Below are 22,855 nucleotides of genomic sequence, written 5' to 3'. Positions count from 1 at the left end.
TTTATTTTAATAGTTCCTCAGATTAATTTATCTCACTCTAAATGAACTCTTGATTAAATTTAGAAATTAGGAAGCTATTGGAAATATTTTTTAAATACCAGCTTATTATAAAATCTTATACTGTTAGGTAACTTTTTATTCTAAATTTATTCCTGTAGTGCTTATAATTTACTTTAGGAATTTAAAAAGGAAATATTGTGTGCCTTTTTTCTCTCCTAGACCAGAGAGTTTGGCAAAGACCAGAATAAGGATAATCAAAGACACCTACCATGTATCTGAAAGTATGGGAACTGCTTATTTTACTGTTCATGCTAGGATTCCATTCCTATGCGCGCATTACAAAACTCACAAAGAAGGAGTTGGGCTCCAGAAAACTTTGATTTTACATGGCAATATGGTAAGGCATAAAGAACACTGGACTATGGGTTGACAGTCCTATGTTCCAAACTTCACTTTTCATTAAGCCATTTCTCTAAGGCCTCATATTTCCCCTCCAAACATACTGATGAGGGTGGGTTGGATAACTTTCCCGTTTTTGGTATTTTGCGATATTTGGAATGCAATCTACAACTGACTCCCTCTCATGTTTCCTACACTGTCCATCTCAAGCATTTTGCATTTTCCTCAAGGTCTACACTTTATCACAGACACATTCATTGACTACAGATGACTGTAATTCTGAGAGCAACATGAAAAGCACCTCATGGACCACAGTAAAAACCAAACCAAAGCAACAACAGGCTGACTAACGTGAGGCCCTGAGTAATGAATTCAGCCTGAGTCCTTACTGAGAAGTCCCTGATGAAAAAATATTCATTCCCGACTTCTGCTATCTACAGGTAGGTGGCGATCCTTGCCCATGTGGTAAACTTGTGAGGAAATGTCTGCTTTTCCCCACCATAAACAGATTTATTGTTACCTTTGTAACCTCGCATTTCCCCCCCCTAAATAGCTGCTGTATTCTTTATTTGGGGAATCAGTTCTATTACTGACTGGACTCCATTATAAGGCATTAAAAGTAAAAATATTTTCTTTTTTAAAAGATCTACTCTTTTAGCAACTTTCAATTATGCAATATAGTATTATTAACGGTAGTCATCATGCTGTAAATTACATCTCTCATTACTTATTTATTTTATAACTGAAAGTTTGTTCCTTTTGACTTCCTTCCCTCATTTCTCCCCACTGCTGTTCCCCCTTTCCCACCTCTTCCTTGCCTCTGGTAACAAGCAATCTGTTTTCTGTATCTATGAGCTGGGTTGTTGTTGTTGTTGTTTTTAAAAGTTTTTAAATGAGATCATGCTGTATTTGTCTTTCTATGACTTAATAAGTGACTTATTTAACTTAGAGTAATGCCTTCAAGGTCCATCCTTGTTGTCACAAATGGCAAGATTTTATTCTTTCTTATTTGTTTTGTTTCTTAAATTCCACATATAAGTGGGGTCATATGATATTTGTCTTTCTCTGACTGACTTATTTCACTTAGCATTATACTCTCTAGCTCCATTCCTCTCATTGCAAATGGCAAGATTCCATCCTTTTTCATGGCTGAATAATATTCCATGTATACATATACCACATCTTTACCCATTCATCTATTGATGGACACTTGGGCTGCTTCCATAATTTGGCTGTTGTAAATAATGCTGCAATATACATAGGGGTGCATATATCCTTTTGAATTAGTGTTGTTACAGTATTCTTTGGGTAAACATCCAGCAGTGCGATTCTTGAATTGTAAGGTAGTTCTGTTTTTAATTTTTTGAGGAACGTCCATACTGTCTTTCACAGCAGCTGCACCAGTTTGCATTTCCACCAACAGTGCACAAAGGTTCCCTTTTCTCTACATCCTCGCCAACACTTGTTGTTTCTTGTGTTTTTGATTATAGGCATTCTGACAGGGGTGAGGTGATATCTCATTGTGGTTTTGATTTGGACAACCCTGATGATGAGTGATGTTGAACATCTTTTCATGTGTCTGTTGACCATTTGGATGTCTTCTTTGAAGAAATGTTTGTTCATTGACACTGAATATTTTTAAAATATGATATTGGTCATTGGAATTTCCTCTTTTGTGAAGTGCTGGCTCAAATCTTTTCACCATTTTTACTCCTGTGTACTTTTCCTTTTCCTTGTTATTTGTAGCAGTTTCTTATATTCTGGATACTAGTTCTGTATTAGTTATATGCATGGCAAATATCTTTTCCTACATTTACGATGAATTTCCATTCTTTCTATACTGTTGTTTATAAGTAATTCTTAATTTAAATTTATCACTCATTTTTTCTATTACGAGTACTTTTTGTGCTTGTTTAGAAAAATCCTTCTCTAGTCCAAGGTCAAGAAGAATCATCCCTACTGTATGGTGACTAACATAATATAATAAAAAAAATATTATTATAAAAAAAGAATCATCCCATGTTTTCTAAAATTCACTGGATTTGAGTTTTGTGTATGATATAAAAGAGGAGTCCAATTAAATTTCTCTCATTATCCTAGTATCTTCTTTCAGAAAGTCAATTTCATCCTCACTGCTCTTCAGTGCCATCTCTGTCACAAGTCAAATGTCACACGAACCTATTTCTGTGATGTTTCTCAGCTCTCTTGCTCTATTATTCTTCTACTTTACTGTCCCTGCGGCAACACCATACTTTCCTGATTACTATAGGTTTGTAATAAGTCTTGTTGTCTACTAGAATGAATTTTCCTCTTGGTTCTTTCTCTTAAAAAGTGCTGTTATGAGCTGAATTGTGTCCTCTCCACAAAAGATATGTTGATGTCTCTAAAACCTCAGAATGTGACTTTATTTGGACATAGGGTGATTGTAGTGGTAATTAGTTAAGATGAGGTCATATTGGACTAGGGTGAGCCCTCATTCTAATATGACTGGTGTTCTTATAAGATGATAGCCATATAAAGACAGACACAGGGAGAATGCTATGTGACCGTGAAGGCAGAGATTGGAGTCAGGCAGCTGCAAACCAAGGAAAGCCGAAGATTGTCAGGAAACCACCGGAAGACAGAAAAGGCAAGGAAGGATTCTCTGTAGAGGTTTCAAAGAACACATCAACCTGGTAACACCTTGATTTTGGAATTCTAGCCACTTGAACTATGAGACAATAAATTTGTTATTTTAAGCCATCCAGTGTGTGGTACTTTGTTATATATAGCATCCCTAGGAAACTAATACAGTGCCTTGATTGCTTTTGGACTTTTGCATGTCAATATAAATTTTAGAAGTAGTTTGTCAGGTTCCATAAAAACTTGTGATTTTGATAAGATTGCATAAATCTATAAATAAATTTGGGGAGAAGTTACATATTTTTACTACTGAGTGTTCCTTGAATATGGTATTCTTCTCCATTACCTTGTTTGCCTTCAATGTCTCTGAACAAAGTTTTATGATTTTCTTTATAAAAGTGTTGGAAATATTTTATTGGATTTATTCTTAAGTAATTGGTAATGTTTAATACTATTGTAAATGATATCTTTTGTAAACTTAAATTTTCTAACTATTTGTTGCTGGTGTAAAGAAGAAATAGAGGTTTTGGACATTATTATTCAGTGACTTTGCTAAACCTTTTTGTTCTAAATTTTAAGTTAATTTGGATTTTAAAAAAATATTTTATTTATTTATTTGTCAGAGAGAGAGAGCATGAGCAGGGGAAGGTGTAGAGGGAGAGGGAGAAACAGGTTCCCTGCTGAGCAAGGAGCCCAACACAAGACTGGATCCCAGGACCCTGGGATCATGACCTGAGCTGAAGGCAGTCACTTAACCAACTGAGCCACCCAGGTGTCCCAAGTTTATTTGGATTTCATATAGAAATTATTATCATCTGTAAATAATGACAGGTATTTTTCCCCCTCTACTTTAGTTTCTTATTTTTAATTTTTTAAAATTTCTTCACGAATGAGCCCTCCCTTACAATGTTGATTAGAAACAGTGATAGCCAGGCTTCCTTGTCCTGTTCCTGATTTCCAATGGGAAAATTTCAGCATTTAAATTAAGTATGATATTTGCTGTATGTTTTGCAAATATCCTTTATCAGATTAAAGAAATTTCCTCGTGCTCCTTGTTTGCTAAGAGTTTTATTTGGTTCAGTCATAAATGGATGCTAAATCTTATTAAGTGCTTTCATCTGCATCTATTGAGATGATCATGTAATTTTTCTCTAATTTGTTAACATGGTGAATTACATTACTTAATTTTTGAATATTAAACCAACCATGAATTTCTGGGATAAATACACATTAATCATGATCTATTATTACTTTTATATGTTGCTAGATTAGTTTGCTAATATTCTATTAGAATTTTTGCATCTCTATGCTCATAAGTGACTTTGGTCTGTAATATTTTCTTCTTTTCTTTTTTTCTCAGTTAAAATTTTTGAAATTAATATACATCAGTTTTTAGAGAAATTGAGCAGAAAGTAGAGTTACCATACCTCTCCCCACCCACCCACAACTTTCCCTATTATTAGTATCTTACATTAGTGTGATACACATTTATTACAATTGTTGAACCAATATTGACACAGCATTTTTTTGGTAATAATCTTTTCTTTTATTGTCATTGTCAAGTTTTGGTATCAAAATTATGCTAGATGCATTAAAGAAATTGAGCAATATTTCTTATTTTTCTATTATCTGGAAGAGTTTATATACAATGGAAATTGTTTATTCTTTGTAAGTTTGTGAGAACTTAAGAGTAGAGTCATCTAGGCCTGGGCAGGCTTTTTTTTTTTTTTAACTGATTTAATGTCTTTAATGGTCATAGGACTTTAGAGTTTTGCTTTTTAAATTTTTTTTAAAAAAAGATTTATGTATGTATGTATGTATGTATGTATGTATTTATGAAAGAAAGAGAGAGAGAGAGAGAGCTTGCGCATGTATGTGCGTGTCCACAGGTGGGCAAGGGGAGGGGCAGAGAGAGAGAGAGAGAGAGAGAATACCAAGCGGATTCTTTGCTGAGTGTGGAGCCCAGTGCAGGGCTGGATCCCACTACCCAGAGATCATGACTTGAGTTGAAACCAAGAGTCAGATGCTTAATGGATTGAACCACTCAGGTGCCCCTCTATTGCTTTTTATTGCTTTTGATGCCAGTTTGATATATTGTATTTTTCTAGGATTTTTTTCTGCTTCATTTAAATTTTTCAAATTTATTGGCAAAAGTTGTCAATAATATGCTCTTATTATTTGTTTGTGTGTGCAGAATCAGGAGTGGTGTTCTCTTTTTTACTTCAGATATTTGTTATTTGTTCTTTTTTTTCCTGATTAATATCATCAAAGTTTTGTCAATTTTGTTAGTCTTTTCAAAGGAGAAACTTTTAGCTTTGTTGGTTCTTCTTCATTAGTTGTCTTCTATCTTTATTATTTCTTTCCTACTACTCTCTTTAATTTTATTTTGCTTCTTTTTGTCTAATCTCTTGAGATAAATACCTTGCTTATTAATTTTCAGTCACTATTTTCTAATATATTCAGTTTATATATTTCCTTCTAAGTGCTGTCATAGCTGCATCTTAAAGTTCTAATATTCAGGTTTTTAAATTATAACTCAGTTCAAATTATTTTCTAATTTCTCTCATTATTTATTTTTGACCATTTGACCCATTTTATAAATCTCAAATGGAGATTTTTGGAAATTATCTTCCCACATTGTATAGGGGTCAGAAAATATTATCTGTATGATTTCAATCCTTTGAATTGACTCAGCATATTGTCGATTTTTTGTAAATGTTTCTGTGTACTTGATAAGAATGTGCGTTCTACAGTTGTTAGAGTCAGTGTGTTATGTATGTTTATTAGATCAGTTTGTTAATTGTGTTGTTCAAGTATTTTGTCCCTATTTTTTTGCTTGTTTTATTGTTTACTGAGATCTTTTGACATAATTATGGATTTATTTGTCCTTGTAGTTCAGCTTTTGGTTTACCTATTTTGTAGTCACGTTATCAGGTGCATATAATTCTAAAATTATATCTTCCTGGTAAATTGAAATTTTTATCATTATGAAATCTCTTTATTTCTAATTTTTTAAAAGGTTTTATTTATTCACTTGAGAGAGAGAGAGAGCACAAGCAGGGGCAGGGGCCGAGGGAGAGGAAGAAGCAGACTCCCTGCTGAGTAGGAAGCCTGACATGGGGCTCAATCCTGAGACTCTGGGATCATGACCTGAGCCAAAGGCAGACACTTAATGGACTGAGCCATCCAGGCACCCCAAACCTCTTTATTTCTAGTACCTTTTCCCTTGAAGTTGATTTTGTGTTATATTTACATATATACACACCAATTTTACTTTGATTATTATTTGCATTATTTCTATCCTTTTATTTTCAACTTTTTAATGTCCTTTTATTTTTTATTATTTTTAAAGAAGTTTTATTTATTTATTTTAGAGAGAGAGTGAGTGAGAGAGCAAGAAATGGGGAGGGGTGGAGGGAGAGGGAGAGAGAGAATCTCCAGCAGATTCCCTGCTGAGCATGGAGCCTGATGTGGAGCTTGATCTCATGACCCTGAGATCATGACCTGAGCCAAATCAAGAGTTGGATACCTAACTGACTGAGCCACCCAGGCACCCCTTCAATGCCTTTTTCTTTCTTTTTTTTTTTTTTTTTTGAACACTTAATAACACTTTATTAAGAAATCCCTTGGTAAGAAACCTAAGAAAAACATAATGAGATTAGGAGCTTATGTGACTACCTTGGGTTCACTACAAACTCACTTTTATAACAAGTTACATAAATCCTAATTAAGTATTAATTCAATTATCGGAATTCCTTGACAAAGAAACTTTAGAAAACTAGTAACATGAAAATTCAGCAGCACTGTAATGGTCAAAGTTAATCTACAGGGAGTAAAAGTTTAAGAAATAGTTTTCACACTATGAAAATACATGAATTATTACTTTTGAATCTTACCCAAATTCTAAGTGTTTATGTAATGGTTGGTAAATTTTAATAGATGGCATGCTATAGAACTGAACAGGATGCCTGGTATAGACCTTGAGACACAAGTGACAGCTCTGTGTGATGGTGTGTATAAAGACGCCTTATATGTTTTTATGTATTTGCTGACTGGAAAGGATTCTGAAGCCAAGATCGGTAATTATCATCTCAACACATCTTAAAGTATTATTTTCCAACTTTTAAAATATTTTCAGAAAATTATAATCTTTGGCATATATGTTTATATATCTACCTCATTTACATACACGTATGCCATCACATATAATATATGTATATACATAAATGGATACACATACATGATGTTATGCAGTAGACAGCTTTTGTGTTTTCAGTGTCCCTTTAAAATCCAGATTGAAAATCTTTGTTTCTTAAACTGGAACATTTAGTCTGTTTGTATTAAATGTAGCTACTGATGTATTTTATTTAATTCTATCATTTTATTTATTTATTTTTTAAATCTGACAAACCCCATCTATCTCCTTATTTGTTTCTCTCCGAATGACTGAGTATATTTTTAAAAATCATTTTTCCGTTTATTATCTTGGTCGTTATATACTCCAGTTTTATTCATTTAGTCACTGACTTGAACATTACAATAATTTACTTACCAAAGTCCAAAGTTAATACAACTTTGCCCCTCTTTCAGGTAGTACAAGTAATTTAGTATTACACTGCCCCTGTCCCCAGCTTTATTTTTTCCTCCATTTTGACTTTCTGAGTTATTTCAACTTTATTACTCCACAGAAATGGAGAAGGCAATTTAGGAAAACATAATAAATTTAATATTGTTTGCTACAATCTTACAACAATTTTAACTAGAAATTCTAAATTTACTTACGTGTGTCTTCTTCTGAGTTTCAGAACTGCTAGGGACACTTTTCAGTCAGCATATGTAAATTCTTAGGTTTAGACTTCTAGATTTTAAATAAGTCATGCATTCTAAAGGTGGATTTTTTACTTTAGCATTTTTATTGCATTGGAACAGTTCCAGGCCAAATACAGCCACTTTATCCCATATAGCACTTGGTGGGCATGTTTGATCTGAAGACCTCTGTATTTCTTCTATTTTGGAAAAGTTTATGCCATGTCCTCAACACTCTTTTTGTGACTCTCCCATTAGACATATGTTGGAGACTTCCAACTGAATCTCTATAGTTTTGAACTGCTTTTTCAAAATTATGTTTTACTTCTTTATCTCACTTTCGTAGGTTCTGCATTAATTTCCCAGTACACTTCTATTTTATTAATTCTTTCACCACTATCTATCTCACCTATTAAATTTGCTAAAAAGTTAAACTCTAATTTTTATTTCCAGGACTTCTAACTGGTTTTTAAAAAATGCTTGTTCTCCTTTCATTTCGCAACTTATTGATTTTTTTTCCATAAAAGTGTTACTACTTTATCTCTTTGAGTATCCTAAAGTCATGTTAAAATTCCTTTGTATTTTCATTTTTTGCTTCTTAGTTTTCCTCATGTGTTATAAACTTTGATTTGTAGATTCATCTTGAGGGCAAATATTTTTTCCCTTTGTCTTTCTTTATTCACTCCTCTACTTTGTCACAGTTGTCTGTACATAGCCTCTGTTGTCCCCTGTTCAGAATCAGGTGGTAGGGACAACTCACTGGTGGTTTGGGAATATAGCACAGATTCACTTGCTTAGCCAGAGGCAGCTCAGCCCATGTCCTAACTGCGAAGCTATCTGCTTTGTCTCAAGAACATGGGCACAGAGCTTTATACAAGCTGTAGCCCCAGGCAGCTCTCAGGTACAGCTCTTTCCAGCCTCCTTTCCATTCCAGTCTGTTATTTCAAGCAGTGGGACTGGCTCTGGTCTTCTGCTTCAGATAGGGCACTTTTAGTCTCCATCGTCATTAAAAATATAAGCTCCTGGCTGCCTTTGCCTGCTGCATGCACCTGGTTTATTGCATTCTGTTAGGAGTTTCTTCTTTTGGAATGTAAGTTCCATAAGAGCAGGGACTTTGTTTTGTTCCCTATAGGGTCCTGTGACTTAAATTGAATGTCTATTATATAGTAGGTGCTGAATTAAAGCTTGTTAAATGAATGAATGAATGAATGAATGAATGAACAAATGAATGTTTGGTTACTGAACCACAGAGATGTTTGTCTCTTTTTAAGCTTGGCTACATTTTTTAAGATTTCTGCTTTTTACATTTTAATCTTCCAATGCTTATTTGGGGTGGAGCGTGAGCGGCTCAAAGCATGAATTTTCAACATCTTGATCTGAAGTTGTGGCCAAGTATATATGTTAATACAGTTAGTCCTTTGCCTATTAGGGATGAATAGTGTGTGCTACAGTTATTAGTACTTATATCTCACACAGCCAAATGCTTTAAAGTTTTAAGAATTTGAGCTCCACAAACTCAAACTAATTTCCTAAGCACATCTTGATTTAATTTTCCTCCATGCTCTAATGGTGGATAGCATTAAAAATTTCACATTATATTTAGTTTGATGGAAACCTGCCAAAAATAGTCATTGAACACAGCTTGTCTAATTAGCCCTTTTCCACATGATTGTAATTGTGAAAGTGGTGGAAAGTTCTGCAGAATATGATATGCCCAAAGAATTAATTAGAAACATGCCACCAAGGAGGATTTGGCATATGTATTAGTTTTCTCTTGCTGCTGTAACAAATTGCCACAAATGTAGCAGCTTAAAACAATATCCATTTGTTCTCTCATAGGTCTGTAGAACAGAAGTCTGCAATGGCATGGCTGGATTCACCACTTAGGGTCCTGAAAAGCCAAAATCGAGGTGTTTGTAGGGCTGCGTTCCATTCTGGAAGCTAGTGGGAAGACTTCCATATCTAACCTGCATTAATTATGCCTTTTTATTTTCTGTATTTCTGATGCTTTGACATCTGAGACCTTGTTGACCCTGGAGAGACTGCCCCTCTTGGGCTAGCTAATTTCTAGAGATGGTAAATGACTTACCTGGAAGTGTGCCTTTCATAAGCAAATTAACCAGACCAGAGCCCTTACCCCACCACCTTCTCCATTGCGCTGTCACACTCAGGGCCAGTATTTCCTGCTCTAATAATCACAGGTCCAGGTACTAGGCAACTGGGACAGCCCCTGAGCCTCAGAACCTGTTGAAATTATTCAAACTAGCCAATCCTAAACTTGCCTACCTTGCTTTGCTCATTCCTTCCATGGAAACCACAATAAAGACAATTGCCCACATTTTCCCCTCCCCCTCAGCTTTTGACTGACCCTAGCACTTCCCTGTGTGGCCTTGGGTGGTATGCCTGCCTATTCCTTTTGGAACTGTGAATAACAAACTATCTTTTTAATGGCAGTAGCCTCCTGATTGCTTGGCCTCACCATATCTGTTTTATTTATTTTTAAAGATTTTATTTATTTATTTGTCAGAGAGAGAGAGCACAAGTAGGGGAAGCAGCACGCAGAGGGAGAAGCAGGCTCCCAGCTGAGCAGGAAGCCTGTGTGGGACTCAATCCCAGGACCCCTGAGATTATGACTTGAGCGGAAGGCAGGCAGATGCCTAAACGACTGAGCCACATAGGCATCCCTAAAACCTATGTTTTAAAACACAAGCTTATTCAGGTTGTGGGCAGTGTCCAGTTCTTTTTCATGCCTTCCACAGGGCCCCTCCACCTTCAAGCCAGCACATCAAATCCTTCTCATGCTTTGACTTCCTCTTCCACTGTATCTTTCTGACTTCCTCTTATCCTGTTAAGGGCTCCTGTGATTACACTGGGTCTACATTAATAATCCAGAATGATTTCCTTACTTTAAGGTTAGGTGATTAGTGATCTTGATTACATCTGCAACACCCTTTTATCATGCAGTGTAACATATCAATACCACAGGAGCAATACCAGGGGGCAAATATCATGGAGGCCAAAATTCTGTCTACCATAGTGTTTTAGAAGTTAAATAAGAAAAATACTGGTTTCAAAATTTGCATTGGGAAGACATCAGAACTTGTAATATGTTCTTACTTGTTCACATTGCAGACTGTAGTCTCTGAGTTTATTTGTTTAAAATTTCTATGACTGAAATAGCTTTAAATAATAGTATGATTGAAAGAATTACACTGTAAAGACTTACTCAGGTATGAGTCTCGTTTTGCTCCTATCATGCATAAGGCCAAGATTCCATGACATTCAGACTGTGCTCTATTTGAAATTCCTTATATTTCTGTAAGGGAGATCTTAGATGTTTCTGTATCCCTTCATGCACATTCGCTCTCACAAGACACCTTAATACTTACTGTATTTTTCCATCATAGGATCTTTATATAGGTTTTGTCTATTTTCTTATATACTCATTGGGGAAAAAGTTCTAAGGCACAATGACATGTTGAAAGTTTAAAAGATCTGACTTACTCTTTCTTTCTTTATTATATTATGTTAGTCACCGTACAGTACATCCCCAGTTTTTGATGTAAAGTTCCATGATTCATTACTTGCACATAACACCCAGTGCACCATGCAATACGTGCCCTTCTTAATACCCATCACCAGCCTATACAAACAGTTAACAATGCCTTATCCTCTGCAATTAATACAGGACCAAATAATACAAATGTAAAAATCTCAGAGGCAAATATTTTCCAAAATCACTTTACTCCAATATCCACGGGCTCCTTGAGATAGTCAGACGTATGTTCCTCTAGCCTTGTCAGTGCTCCTCCTCACTTTCTCTAACCCTGTTGTACACAAGCCTTCTGTTTTTCCTTTTCTCTTCATTTTTTTTCTTATGTCTACTTCTTGCTTTCCCCTTTCTTCTCCTATTTTCTACTTTTTCCTAAGGTGCATGTTCTGATCCTGCTTTATGGATTTCATCCCTATATGATTTCATCACTCACTTTATCTTAGTTTTCCACTTTCTTTGCATTGCTCTCTTACCTATTTCTTTTCATTGTGTTTTTCCAGCAAACATTGTTGTCTTACATCTTCCGTTCCTTAAACACAGCATTTCCTTTCAAAACACAATAATGCAATCAATTGTTTGGGAAATAGTACCCATTGAAGTCTATTGCTGGGTGAGGAAAGAGAAATAAAATTAATGAAAAATAATTAGCAACGTGACCCTGGATTTACACATAGGGTCTTCCTCACCCATAGTGATTAATCCCATTTTCTCAAGTTTAAGCTTTAATTTTCTAACTTGAGAATATTACAGGTTAGAATAACATGATGAGGACAGGGGTGCCTGGGTGGCTCAGTCGTTATGCGTCTGCCTTTGGCTCAGGGCCTGTTCCCAGGGTCCTGGAATCGAACCCTGCATCGGGCTCCCTGCTCCTCTGGGAGCCTGCTTCTTCCTCTCCCACTCCCCCTGCTTGTGTTCCCTCTCTCACTGGCTGTCTCTCTCTCTGTCAAATAAATAAATAAAATCTTAAAAAAAAAAAAAAGAATAACATGATGAGGACAGGTAACCACTTGAAGGTTAAGCGTTTTTCAATTTCTTGCCAAAGCAGGAGGGCATGGCAGTCTTATGAGTTGGCTCAGGTTCAGAGACATGCTTCTCATGTTTTTCATGCCTTTATAAAAGAAGTTCAGAGTTGCTCCAGCTCTAACATCTCATATGCCAAGAGTTCTGAATTTATCCCTGTAGGGTACACTGTGGTTAGTACACTATGTGCTTAATGAGTCTCCGGGGATAAAGCTTGACTCTGAACTCCCTCAAATATGAACTGTCATTATTTTCCCAATGTAAGTAGATTTACCATAGCTTTGCCATTTGCTTAGTATGTTGCTATGCTGCAGTTTTAACTCCTGAAAGATTGGTGGAGTTTTTGTTTGGTTGTGGTCATTTTAACAAAATCAGATTTGGCCTTTGCAAAATCATTTTGCTTTTAAGAAGTCAGACCAGGTCTTTGAAAATCCTTCGGACCTTTCGTGAGGCTTTTAAGAAAAATATTTTGTGAGAGTCAGGTCCAGTTGTTTTTTCCTTCTTTTTTTTAACAACTGCCACTATCATGGGAAATCTGGGCAGATGAATCAATTCCCTCTGTTTCAGAGTTAAAGCAATGCAATACATAATGCAAATGGTAGCATTTTGCCTGTGTTAGAATCTTTCTACCATTTTATCCTGCTACAAATATAAAAACAAATAAAAAATACATTGTTTCCCACTTAACTTGGCTATTCAGAGTGTAATCTCTTTTTCAGTTGTAGAAATGGGATTTTTTTCATTGTGTACTTAATGATAATCAGGTGGGACATTTGCTGCGATACGATGAGGCTTCTATAATTGTGGTGCTTGAGAGATGCTTTTCTGTGAGAATTATGGAATACCATACTGTCTACAGAAAGCTAAGGATCAAGATCAATAACTTGAGGCAGGATTTATACTAGATTTTCCTGCTTTCATAGTCTGAAATTTATAGTACACTGGGGCACTGATAATTTTATATATCTACGCGCGCGTGCGCACACACACACACACACACACACACACACAATGTATATATAAGTATTTGTACATTTTTTCCCGCAGTGTCAAAAGAAATAGAATGTAAAATGTAGTAGGAAGGATTTAAGCTCAAAATAATTTCTTAAATACTGAAATTGTTAAGGGATTTAGCATTGACTGAGAGTCTACTATGTATCTACACTTTACACATATCCTTTTATTTAATTCTCCTAACTACCACATGAGGGAGGTATTATACTCCTCATTTTACAGATAAAATGGAGACTCAGAGAATTAAAAGTATTTAAGGTGACTGAGATTCGGGAAGCCAGGATTCAATACCAGGTCTGTCTTTCTCCAAGTTCATGTTCTTTTCAGTACAAAAAGAGCTAGGACAGTTTTTGAGTTTTTTCCCCCCTGAAAGTTTTCATATTCTTATTCCCAGGATCATCTAATTGAGATCTGAAGGTGAAAATAATGGACAGAGAACTCTCCTCAGTGTCAGGAGATCTGGGTTCTAGGGCTATCTCTGGTTTCCACATCTGAAAGTAGACATAGAACTGTTGGCTTTGCTTGGACTTTGTCAGTTGTAAAGCACTGTTCACAGGCAAGGTGCTATTCATGAATAAGAAAATGTCATCCCTGGTTTTCTTGTGGTATAGAAAGCACACAACTTAGGGTTTTCCCACTACCACTCACTTCACTTAATCTTCTACTCTTGGTCAGAGTGGTTACCATTAGAATACACAACGGCTGAGGGCGCCTGGGTGGCTCAGTTGTTAGGTGTCTGCCTTTGACTCAGGCTGTGATCCCAGGGTCCTGGGATCGAGCCCCACACTGGGCTCCCTGCTCCGCTGGGAGCCTGCTTCTTCCTCTCCCACTCCCCCTACTTGTGTTCCCTCTCTTGCTGGCTGTCTCTCTCCGTCAAATAAGTAAATAAAATCTTTAACAACAACAACAACAACAACAACAACAACAAAGGATATACAACTGCTTGAATGAAGAAGACATGGATAGTCAGGCTAACTCATGTCTGCTGCCTTGCTTACAGTGTCACAGAACTAGTAGAACAAGAAAAAGAATATAAATGGATCCTGTCTTGTGGCAAAAAAGCAAAAAACTTAATAATTTTTTGATTCGATCCAGGATCACAGGTCTTTGCTAGTCAGATCCTAATGAAGTGATCTGGCTCAGACTACTTTTGGCCAGGCAAGGTTACTTTCCTACTTTCTGGGTAAAGCAACAGAGGCTGAGAGGTTATGCAGGTTGCCCTAAGTCACAGAGGCGTCCTTCTGAGAGGAAAGAGACAGTAGAACCACCTCTGAGTACAATGATCTTCCTCCCGCAAAACACCAAAGCAAGTCTTGGTTTTGGAGATGCTTCTTTTCTATGGGAGCTCTTAGTTTTTCATTCCACAGCCAGGGATTGATCTCTCTCCTCACTTTCTAAATCAACCATTGAGTTCGATCTAAAATGATAACTAATACTCTCTGAAGTAAAAGGATCTTATGTAATAGTTCCCTCTAACAGATGCTAAAACATTCACGTTGCATCTGCTGGCTCCTGATCTCCACATCTTGATCATCCAACGTCTGGATAAATCCTCTGGTTTCAGAACCAGGGTGTTCAGCACCTTTTGACAAAACTTCCTTCAGTAGCCTCTATTTTCCACTTCAGGTGTTTAGAGCCTCCTATCTTATTTGTCATTCAATAAACTAAAATGTGAAAAAAAATGACCAGTCTCTGATTATACTTGGTGTATGTATTTCTATGCACCTCTCCAACACTTACTGTAGCTCTCTGCTGGAACGGTCCTCATTACTGCACGTGCTCTACAGCTACTTGTTAGGGAAGCTGTGGAAAGGATCCATGCATCAGATGAAGTCTTGGTTGAGTTTTTGGCCTCTCTCAATCCTGTGAAGCTATGATTTTGTAATAGCAACATTGGGTAGTTGAGAGAAATAGATAACCACTTGCTGGTAATAGTGATCAATGTAGTTAGCTGTTTTATTGATTTATTTTTTGTTAAAAAATTTTAAAACTTTTAATTCCACTATAGTTAACATATAGTGCTAGATTAGTTTCAGGTATACAATATGGTGATTCAACATTTCTATATATTACTCGGTGCTCATCGAAGTAAGTATACTCTTAATCCCTTTCACCTATTTCACCTATCCTCCCATCTACCTCCTCTCTGGTAACTATTAGTTTATCCTCTATAGTTAAGAGTCTGTTTTTTGGTTTGCCTCAGTTTTTTCTTTGTTCATTTGTTTTGTTTCTTAACTTCCACATATGAGTGAAATCATACTGTATTTATCTTTCTCTGACTGACTAATTTTGCTTAGCGTAATATTCTGTAGTTCCATCCATGTTGTTGCAAATGGCAAAACAAAACAAAACCAAAAAAAAAACCCAAAACCACTTCATCCTTTTTTTATGGCTGTATAATATTCCTCTGTGTGTGTGTGTGTGTGTGTGTGTGTGCGTGTGTGTGTGTGTACCATATCTTTATACATTTATTTATGGATGGACACCCGGTTGCTCCCATATCTTGGCTATTGTAAATAATGCTGCAGTGAACATGGGGGTGCATATATCTTTCTGAGTTGGTGTTTTTAATTTTCTTTGGGTAAATACCCAGTAGTGGAATTATTGGATCATATGATGTTTCTATTTTTAATTTTTTGAGGAAACTCCATACTGTTTTCCATAGTGGCTGTACCAGTTTACCTTCCCCCCAATAGTGCACAAGGGTTCTTTTTTCTCCAATTTCTTGCCAACACTTGTATTTCTTGTCTTTTTTACTCTAGCCATTCTGACTGGTTTAAGGTGATATCTCATTGTGTTTTTGATTTGCATTTCCTTGGTAAGTAGTGATGTTGAACATCTTTTCATATGTCTATTGCCCATCTGTATGTCTTCTTTGGGAAAATATCTATTCAGGTCCTCTGCCTATTTTTTAAATGTGGATTATTATTATTATTATTATTATTATTATTATTATTATTTGGTGTTGATTTGTATAAGTTCTTTAAATATTTTGAATATTAACCCTTTATCAGTTATGTCATTTGCAAATATCTTCTCCCATTCAGTAGGTTGCTCTTTTAGTTTTGTTGATGTAAAAGCTTTCTATTTCGATGTAGTCCCAATAGTTTATTTTTGCTTTTGTTTCCCTTGCCTCAGAAGACATATCTAGAAAAATGTTGCTACAGCCAATGTCAGAGAAGTTACGCCTTGTGCTCTCTTCTAGGATTCTTATGGTTTCAGGCCTCACATTTATGTCTTTAATCTATTTTAAGATTATTTTTGTGTATGGCGTGAGAGAGTAGTCCAGTTTCATTCTTTGGCAATGTAGCTGGTTTTCCCAGCATCATTTGTTGAAGAAACTCTCTTTTCTAACCCATGAGCATGGAATCTTTCTGTTTGTTTTTGTAGCTTTCAATTTCTTTCATTAGTGTTACAGTTTTCAGAGTACAGGTCTTTCACCTACTTGGATAAGCTTATTCCTAGGTATCTTATTTTTTTGTGTACTATTGTAAATGCGATTTTCTTAACTTCTCTTTCTGCTACTTCATTATAAGGTATAGAAACACTACTGATTTCTGGGTATCAATTTGTATTCTGCAACTTTACCGAATTCATTTATTATTTCCAATAGTTTTTAGGTGTAGTCTTTTGAGTTTTCTATATAAATTATTATGTAATCTGCAAATAGTGATGGTTTAACTTCTTCCTTACCAATATGGATACCTCTTATTCTTTTTCTTCTCGATTGCTGTGGCCAATACTATGTTGAATAAAAGCGGTGGGAGTGGACATTCCTGTCTTGTTTCTGATCTTAGAGGAAAAGCTCTTAGTTTTTCACCATTGAGTATGATGTTAGCTGTGGGTTTTTCATATATGGCCTTTATTATATGAAGTATGTTCCCTCTAAACCAAATTTGTTAAGAGTTTTTATGAATGGATGTTAAATTTTGTCAAATGGTTTTCTGCATCTGGTGAGGTGATCATATATTTTTTATTCTATGCTTTGTTGATGTAGTATATCACATTTATTGATTTGCAAATATTGAAACATCTGTGTATCCCCAGAATAAATCCCATCTGTTTGGGTGAATGATTGTTTTGATGTATTGCTGAATGTGGTTTCCTAATATTTTGTTGAGGATTTTTGCATATGTGTTCATCAGAGTTATTGGCCTGTAGTTTCCTTCCTCCCTCCCTCCCTCCCTTCCTTCCTTTCTTCCTCTCTCCTTTCTTTCTTTTTTTCTTTCTTTCTCTTTCTTTCTTTCTTTCTTTCTTTCTTTCTTTCTTTCTTTCTTTCTTCTTTCTTATTGTGTCTTTGTCTGATTTTGGTATGAGGGTAATTCTGGCCTCATAGAATGTATTTGGAAGCTTTCCTTCCTCTTCTATTTTTTTTGAAACAGTTTGAGGAAAATAGGTATTAACTCTTCTTTAAATGTTTGGTAGAATTTGCCTGTGAGGCCATCTGGTCCTGCACTTTGATTTTTTGGTAGTTTTTTGATTACCAAGCCAATTTTGTACTAGTAATTGGTCTGTTCAGATTTTCTATTTCTTCCTGATTCAGTTTTGGAAGATTGTATGTTTCTAGGAATTTATCCATTTCTTCTAGGTTGTCTAATTTGTTGCATATAATTTTTCATAATATTCTCTTATAATCCTTTGTATTTCTGTGGTGTCAGTTGTTACTTATTTTTTGTTTCTGATTTTATTTATTTGGCTCCTTTCTATTTTTTCTTGATGAGTCTGGCTAAGGATTTATTAATTTTGTTTATTTTTTTCGAAGAACTAGCTCTTGGTTTTATTGAGTTTTTTGTCTCTATCTCATTTATTTCTGCTCTGATATTTCCTTCCTTCTACTCACCTTGGGCTTTGTTTGTTTTTCTTTTTCTAGTTTCCTTAAATGTAAGTTTAGATTATTTGAGCTTTTTCTTTTTTCTTGACATGGGCCCGTATCACTATATATCCTTCTTAGAACTGGTTTTGCTACATTCCAAAAATTTTGGACTGTTGTGTTTTCATTTTCATTTATCTCCATATATTTATTTTTTTAGTTCTTTGTTGACTCATTGGTTGTTCAGTATAGTGTTGTTTAACCTCCATGTGTTTTTTGTTTGCTTGTTCCCTTCTTATGATTGATTTTTAGTTTCACATTGTGGTTGGAAAAGATGCATAGTATGATTTGTCTTCTTTAATTTATTGAGACTTCTTTTGTGGTCTAACATGTGATCTATTCTGGAGAATATTCCATGTGCACTTGAAAAGACTGTGTATTCCGTTGTTTTTGAATGGAATGCTTTGTATGTATCTTTTATGTTTACCTGGTCTCATGTGTAATTCAAAAACACTGTTTCCTTATTGATTTTCTGTCTGGATGATCTATCCATTGATGTAAGTGAGTCATTAAAATCCCCTACTATTATTGTATTACCATCTGTATGTATGTTAATATTTGCTTTATGTATTTAGGTACTCCAATGTTGTGTGCATAGATATTTGCAATTGTTATATCCTTTTGTTGGATTGATCCCTTTATCATTATGTAATGCCCTACTTTGTCTCTTGTTACAGTCCTTGTTTTAAAGTCTATTTTATTTGATAAAAGTATTGCTATTCCAGCCTTTTTTCCACTTTCATTTGCAGGTAAATGTTTTTCCATCCCTTTACTTTCAGTCTGTATATGTCTTTAGGACTGAATTGTGTCTCTTGTAGGCAGCATTTAGATGGGCCATGTTTTCTTATCCACTCCATCACCCTATGTCTTCTGATTGGAGCATTTAAGCCTAAATGTGCTCAATTTTTAAATGCCTCATGAAGTTTCAAAGGGGCATTGGGAACTTTGTATCTTCAAGTCCTATTGTCTGTTGGCACAGAGGCCTGAGGGATGATAGGAACAGGAAAAATTTATTAATTTCATTGCTTGACTACAACCATTCCATCCTTATTTTCTCATTAACTTCATGGTTTGATAAGTGTTCTATAATTTGGTTGTATAAACTTTTCCTGCAAAGGGCCAGATAAAAAAAATTAAGCCTTTCTGAATCTTATAAGGTCTCAGTTGCATTGTCTTCTCTTACTTCTCTTTTTCTTCTTTGTCCTCTTCAATCCTCTAAAATTGTGAAAACCATTCTTGGCTTGCAGGCAGTACAAAAACAGGCTGAGGCTGCATTCAGCTCAGGGTCCATTGATTGCAAACTCCTGGACTATATCTTAGCTTTTATTTGTTTGTTTTTAAACATCTCCTTTTAACAGATAGGTTGCTTGCACTTTCACTAGGTCAACCAATGCTATAGTTAAAAATCCTGCTTGTTTCTTTGTTCATGTGTGACAACAGAATCCTAGAAGTGGAATTAATCACTAAAGTGTATTTGCGTTTAGCTCTTAGACAGATATTGCCAAATTACCCTCTGTAAATGTATCATTTACACTTACAGTAATAGTGTATGAGAGTGCTACTCCCTATACCTTTGTAAAAACTTGATATTATCAAACTTTAAAATTTTTGCCCATTGGATGGGTAAAAAATGGTGTCTCACCTTCAAAAATAATATTTTCCTCATTCCTAGTTTTCATATATTTATTAGACATTTAGGTACATTTTCTGTGAATTTCGTATTAGTTTGCCTTTTTGTTTTTTTTGTTATTAATTTGTAGGAGTTCTCATTAATCTTTCCTCAGCTTTATATGTTGCAAAATTTCCAACTAGTTTGTCACTTGTCTTTTAACACTGTTTAAAAAGTTTCATATTTGAAACCCATGAATATACGTGGTCAAGTAATATTTGACAAGTCATTATGCTAAGTGAAACAAATCAAACAAAGAAAGATAAAACTGCTTGATCTCACTTATATGTGGATTCTAAAAACCCAAATTCATAGAAACAGAACGGAGTGGTGATTGCCAGGCACAGGGGTCTGTGGTGGAAATGGAAAGTGGTATGGCAACCACGGGCAGGGACATCCTAAAATGTGCCACTTTGGCAAATTATTTATTTTGAGTTGGTTCCTAGCACAGGGCTCCTAAAACCCTCATAAATTCCCAAGTGATAAGAGCACTAGGAATGTCTTTTGTTTTAATGAAGTGACTCTGGGTGGGCTCCTGAATGGCCCTTGGATGATGCTGGTCACCAGAAAGACCAAGCAATGATTAGAAGCTTGGAATTTTCAGCCCCAACCCTCATCCTCCAGAGAGGAGAGAGAGTCTAGAAATTAGCTAATAATTGATTATGCCTCCATGAGGAAGCCTTCATAAAATCCCAATAATATGGGGTTTGGGGAGCTTCCAGGTTGGGACCACATCCACACTGGGAGGGTGATGCACCCAACTCCACAGGAACAGAAGCTCTTGCTCTTGGGACCCTCCCAGACCCTGTCCTATGCATCTCTTCCATTTGGATATTCATCTATATCATTTATCATATCGTTTTATAATAAACTAGTAAACGTAAAAAAAGAAGTTTCATATTTGTATTTTAGGCAAACTAAAACTTTTACTTTGTGAATTCTGGGGGTGTTATGTCTTGTTTTAGATGCTTTCACTCTCAGGTTAGAAGTATGTCCTTTTAAATAGTGTGCTTTACTAAATTTCTATCCAAATTTGAAAATAAGGTTTATAAGGAAAATAATGGTTTCTCTCTAACATGTTACATGATTTTTTGTCTTAATTGTCAGGCAACAGCTAAATCTGTGGTTCAAGTGTGGTAACTATCCTACTCCTTATGCTATGCAGTACTTACTGCAAGCTGTCAATGCTAAAATGGTAGCTATACACCTGAAAACTGAGGCTGGATATAACCTGGGCAAGTTTGAAAGACTAGCGCCTGAATAGAATTCGAAGGCAGAAAAATAAGTCATTAGGAGACCTCAAATATGAGTGGGACATCTTTAAGAATCTGAATTTGTGAGACAAATTTGATCCGCTGTATCGCGGTGTTGGTCGGGAAACAAAGCTTGGAAATGGGAACAGATGCACAGAATCTGGGGGAATCCATTGCCACAGTTTCTGATCCTGTGAGCTTACAACTTCTGCAGGCTCCTTTACTAGCAATTCTGAAATCCAGAAACCTCTAAAGACCTAGACTTAAAAAAAAAAATTATTTTTGAAATCTGACCTAAATTGATGTGAGTCTATATTGAAAGTCTTTATCCCACTTAGTTTGAAAATGCATACATTTTGCTGCATCAATAACAATGTAGTTGATTTTAAGTTATTCTGGAGGGTAATGTGTAATATCTGGTATGTGTGCCTCCTTATCTCCTTACCTTTCTGAAATCCAAAAAATTCTGCATTCTGAAACATATCCAGCCTCAAGGGTTTCTATTAAGGGATCGTGGACTTGTAATAAACATATTACCTGAAGGCCCCAGGTGGAATCAGCTTTCTTCTTGCCTCTTTATGGCTTTGGTTTCACTTTCTAACATTATTTTTAATAATCCTGTTGCATAGGTATTTTTACTATATGCTCTCAATTTATTTTTCATGATAGGGATATGGAAGATAGTCTCCAAAAGAACCCACAATAATCCTTGCCCTTGTATGATTTTCCCCTATATTAACTCAGAGCCGCTCTGTGTATGCATAGCTAATATGGTGACGTGTGACTTCTGAGGCTAGGCCATAAAAGACATTTCAGCTTCTGCCTTGGTTTCTTGGATCCTCGGTTCTAGAGGAAGCCAGTTGCCATGGCATGAAGACATACAAGGAGCCACAAAAGAGGCGCAAATGAAAGGAACCAACTTGCCAACCATGTGAGTGACACACCTTGGAAGTGACTTCTCCAGCCCCAGTTAAGCCTGTAGATGACTACAGCCTTGGTCAACACCTCCACTGGAACCTCATGAGACACTGAGTCACAACTGCCCAACCAAGCTTCTCCCATATATACAGCCCATAGAAACTGTGAGAATAATAAATAATTGTTTTTTTTAACTGCTAAGTTTTTGAGTGATTTGTTATGCAGAAATAGATCACTAATGCAATGAATGCCAACTAATGAATAATTAATTAATTCTAAAACATCTACTGTTTGGAAGTTGTTTTCTGCAGGGCCTCACACCAACCAAAGAATAGACTTAATGTGGTATTTGATCCCTGATTACATTTCCTGCATGATCGTTTATAGACAAAATCTGGGATTTTATCGTTTATCATACATGGTATTTAAATTTTTTCCCACTCTTCTTTCTTTTTTCCCCTTTGACAGAACTGCTGATATAATTTATTTTCATGAAACTCCTTATTGTGCGACTATTCTGATTCTGGTCAAGAAATAGTTTTGCATCAATGATCTATTGCTATGTAACAAACCACTCAAAAACTCAGTATTTTAAAACAATGACGATTTACAGATGGTCCCCTTATAAATGATTTGACTTAAGGGTTTTTTTTTCTTCATTACGATGGTATGATAGCAATATGCATTTGGTAGAAACCGTGCTTTGAATTTTGAACTTTGATTTTTTCCTG

General features: G+C 35.7%; 1 long non-coding RNA gene across 1 annotated transcript in view; it reads left to right on the top strand.

Annotated features, from left to right (window-relative positions):
- The window catches only part of LOC103671279, a 94,189-nt gene extending 71,819 nt beyond the window's left edge, over nucleotides 1–22,370 (top strand). Inside the window, exons 2-4 of the long non-coding RNA XR_570806.2 lie at nucleotides 220–397; nucleotides 630–839; nucleotides 21,951–22,370. This is a non-coding gene — a long non-coding RNA (uncharacterized LOC103671279). The remainder of the gene's footprint in view (nucleotides 1–219; nucleotides 398–629; nucleotides 840–21,950) is intronic.
- Nucleotides 22,371–22,855: the final 485 nt, after the last annotated feature.

This window comes from Ursus maritimus, unplaced genomic scaffold (assembly GCF_017311325.1).
Source record: "Ursus maritimus isolate PB19 unplaced genomic scaffold, ASM1731132v1 scaffold_6, whole genome shotgun sequence".
Taxonomy (NCBI): domain Eukaryota; kingdom Metazoa; phylum Chordata; class Mammalia; order Carnivora; family Ursidae; genus Ursus; species Ursus maritimus.
Note: the sequence above shows the minus strand (reverse complement) of the source record. Positions and strands in the feature narration are given on the sequence as shown.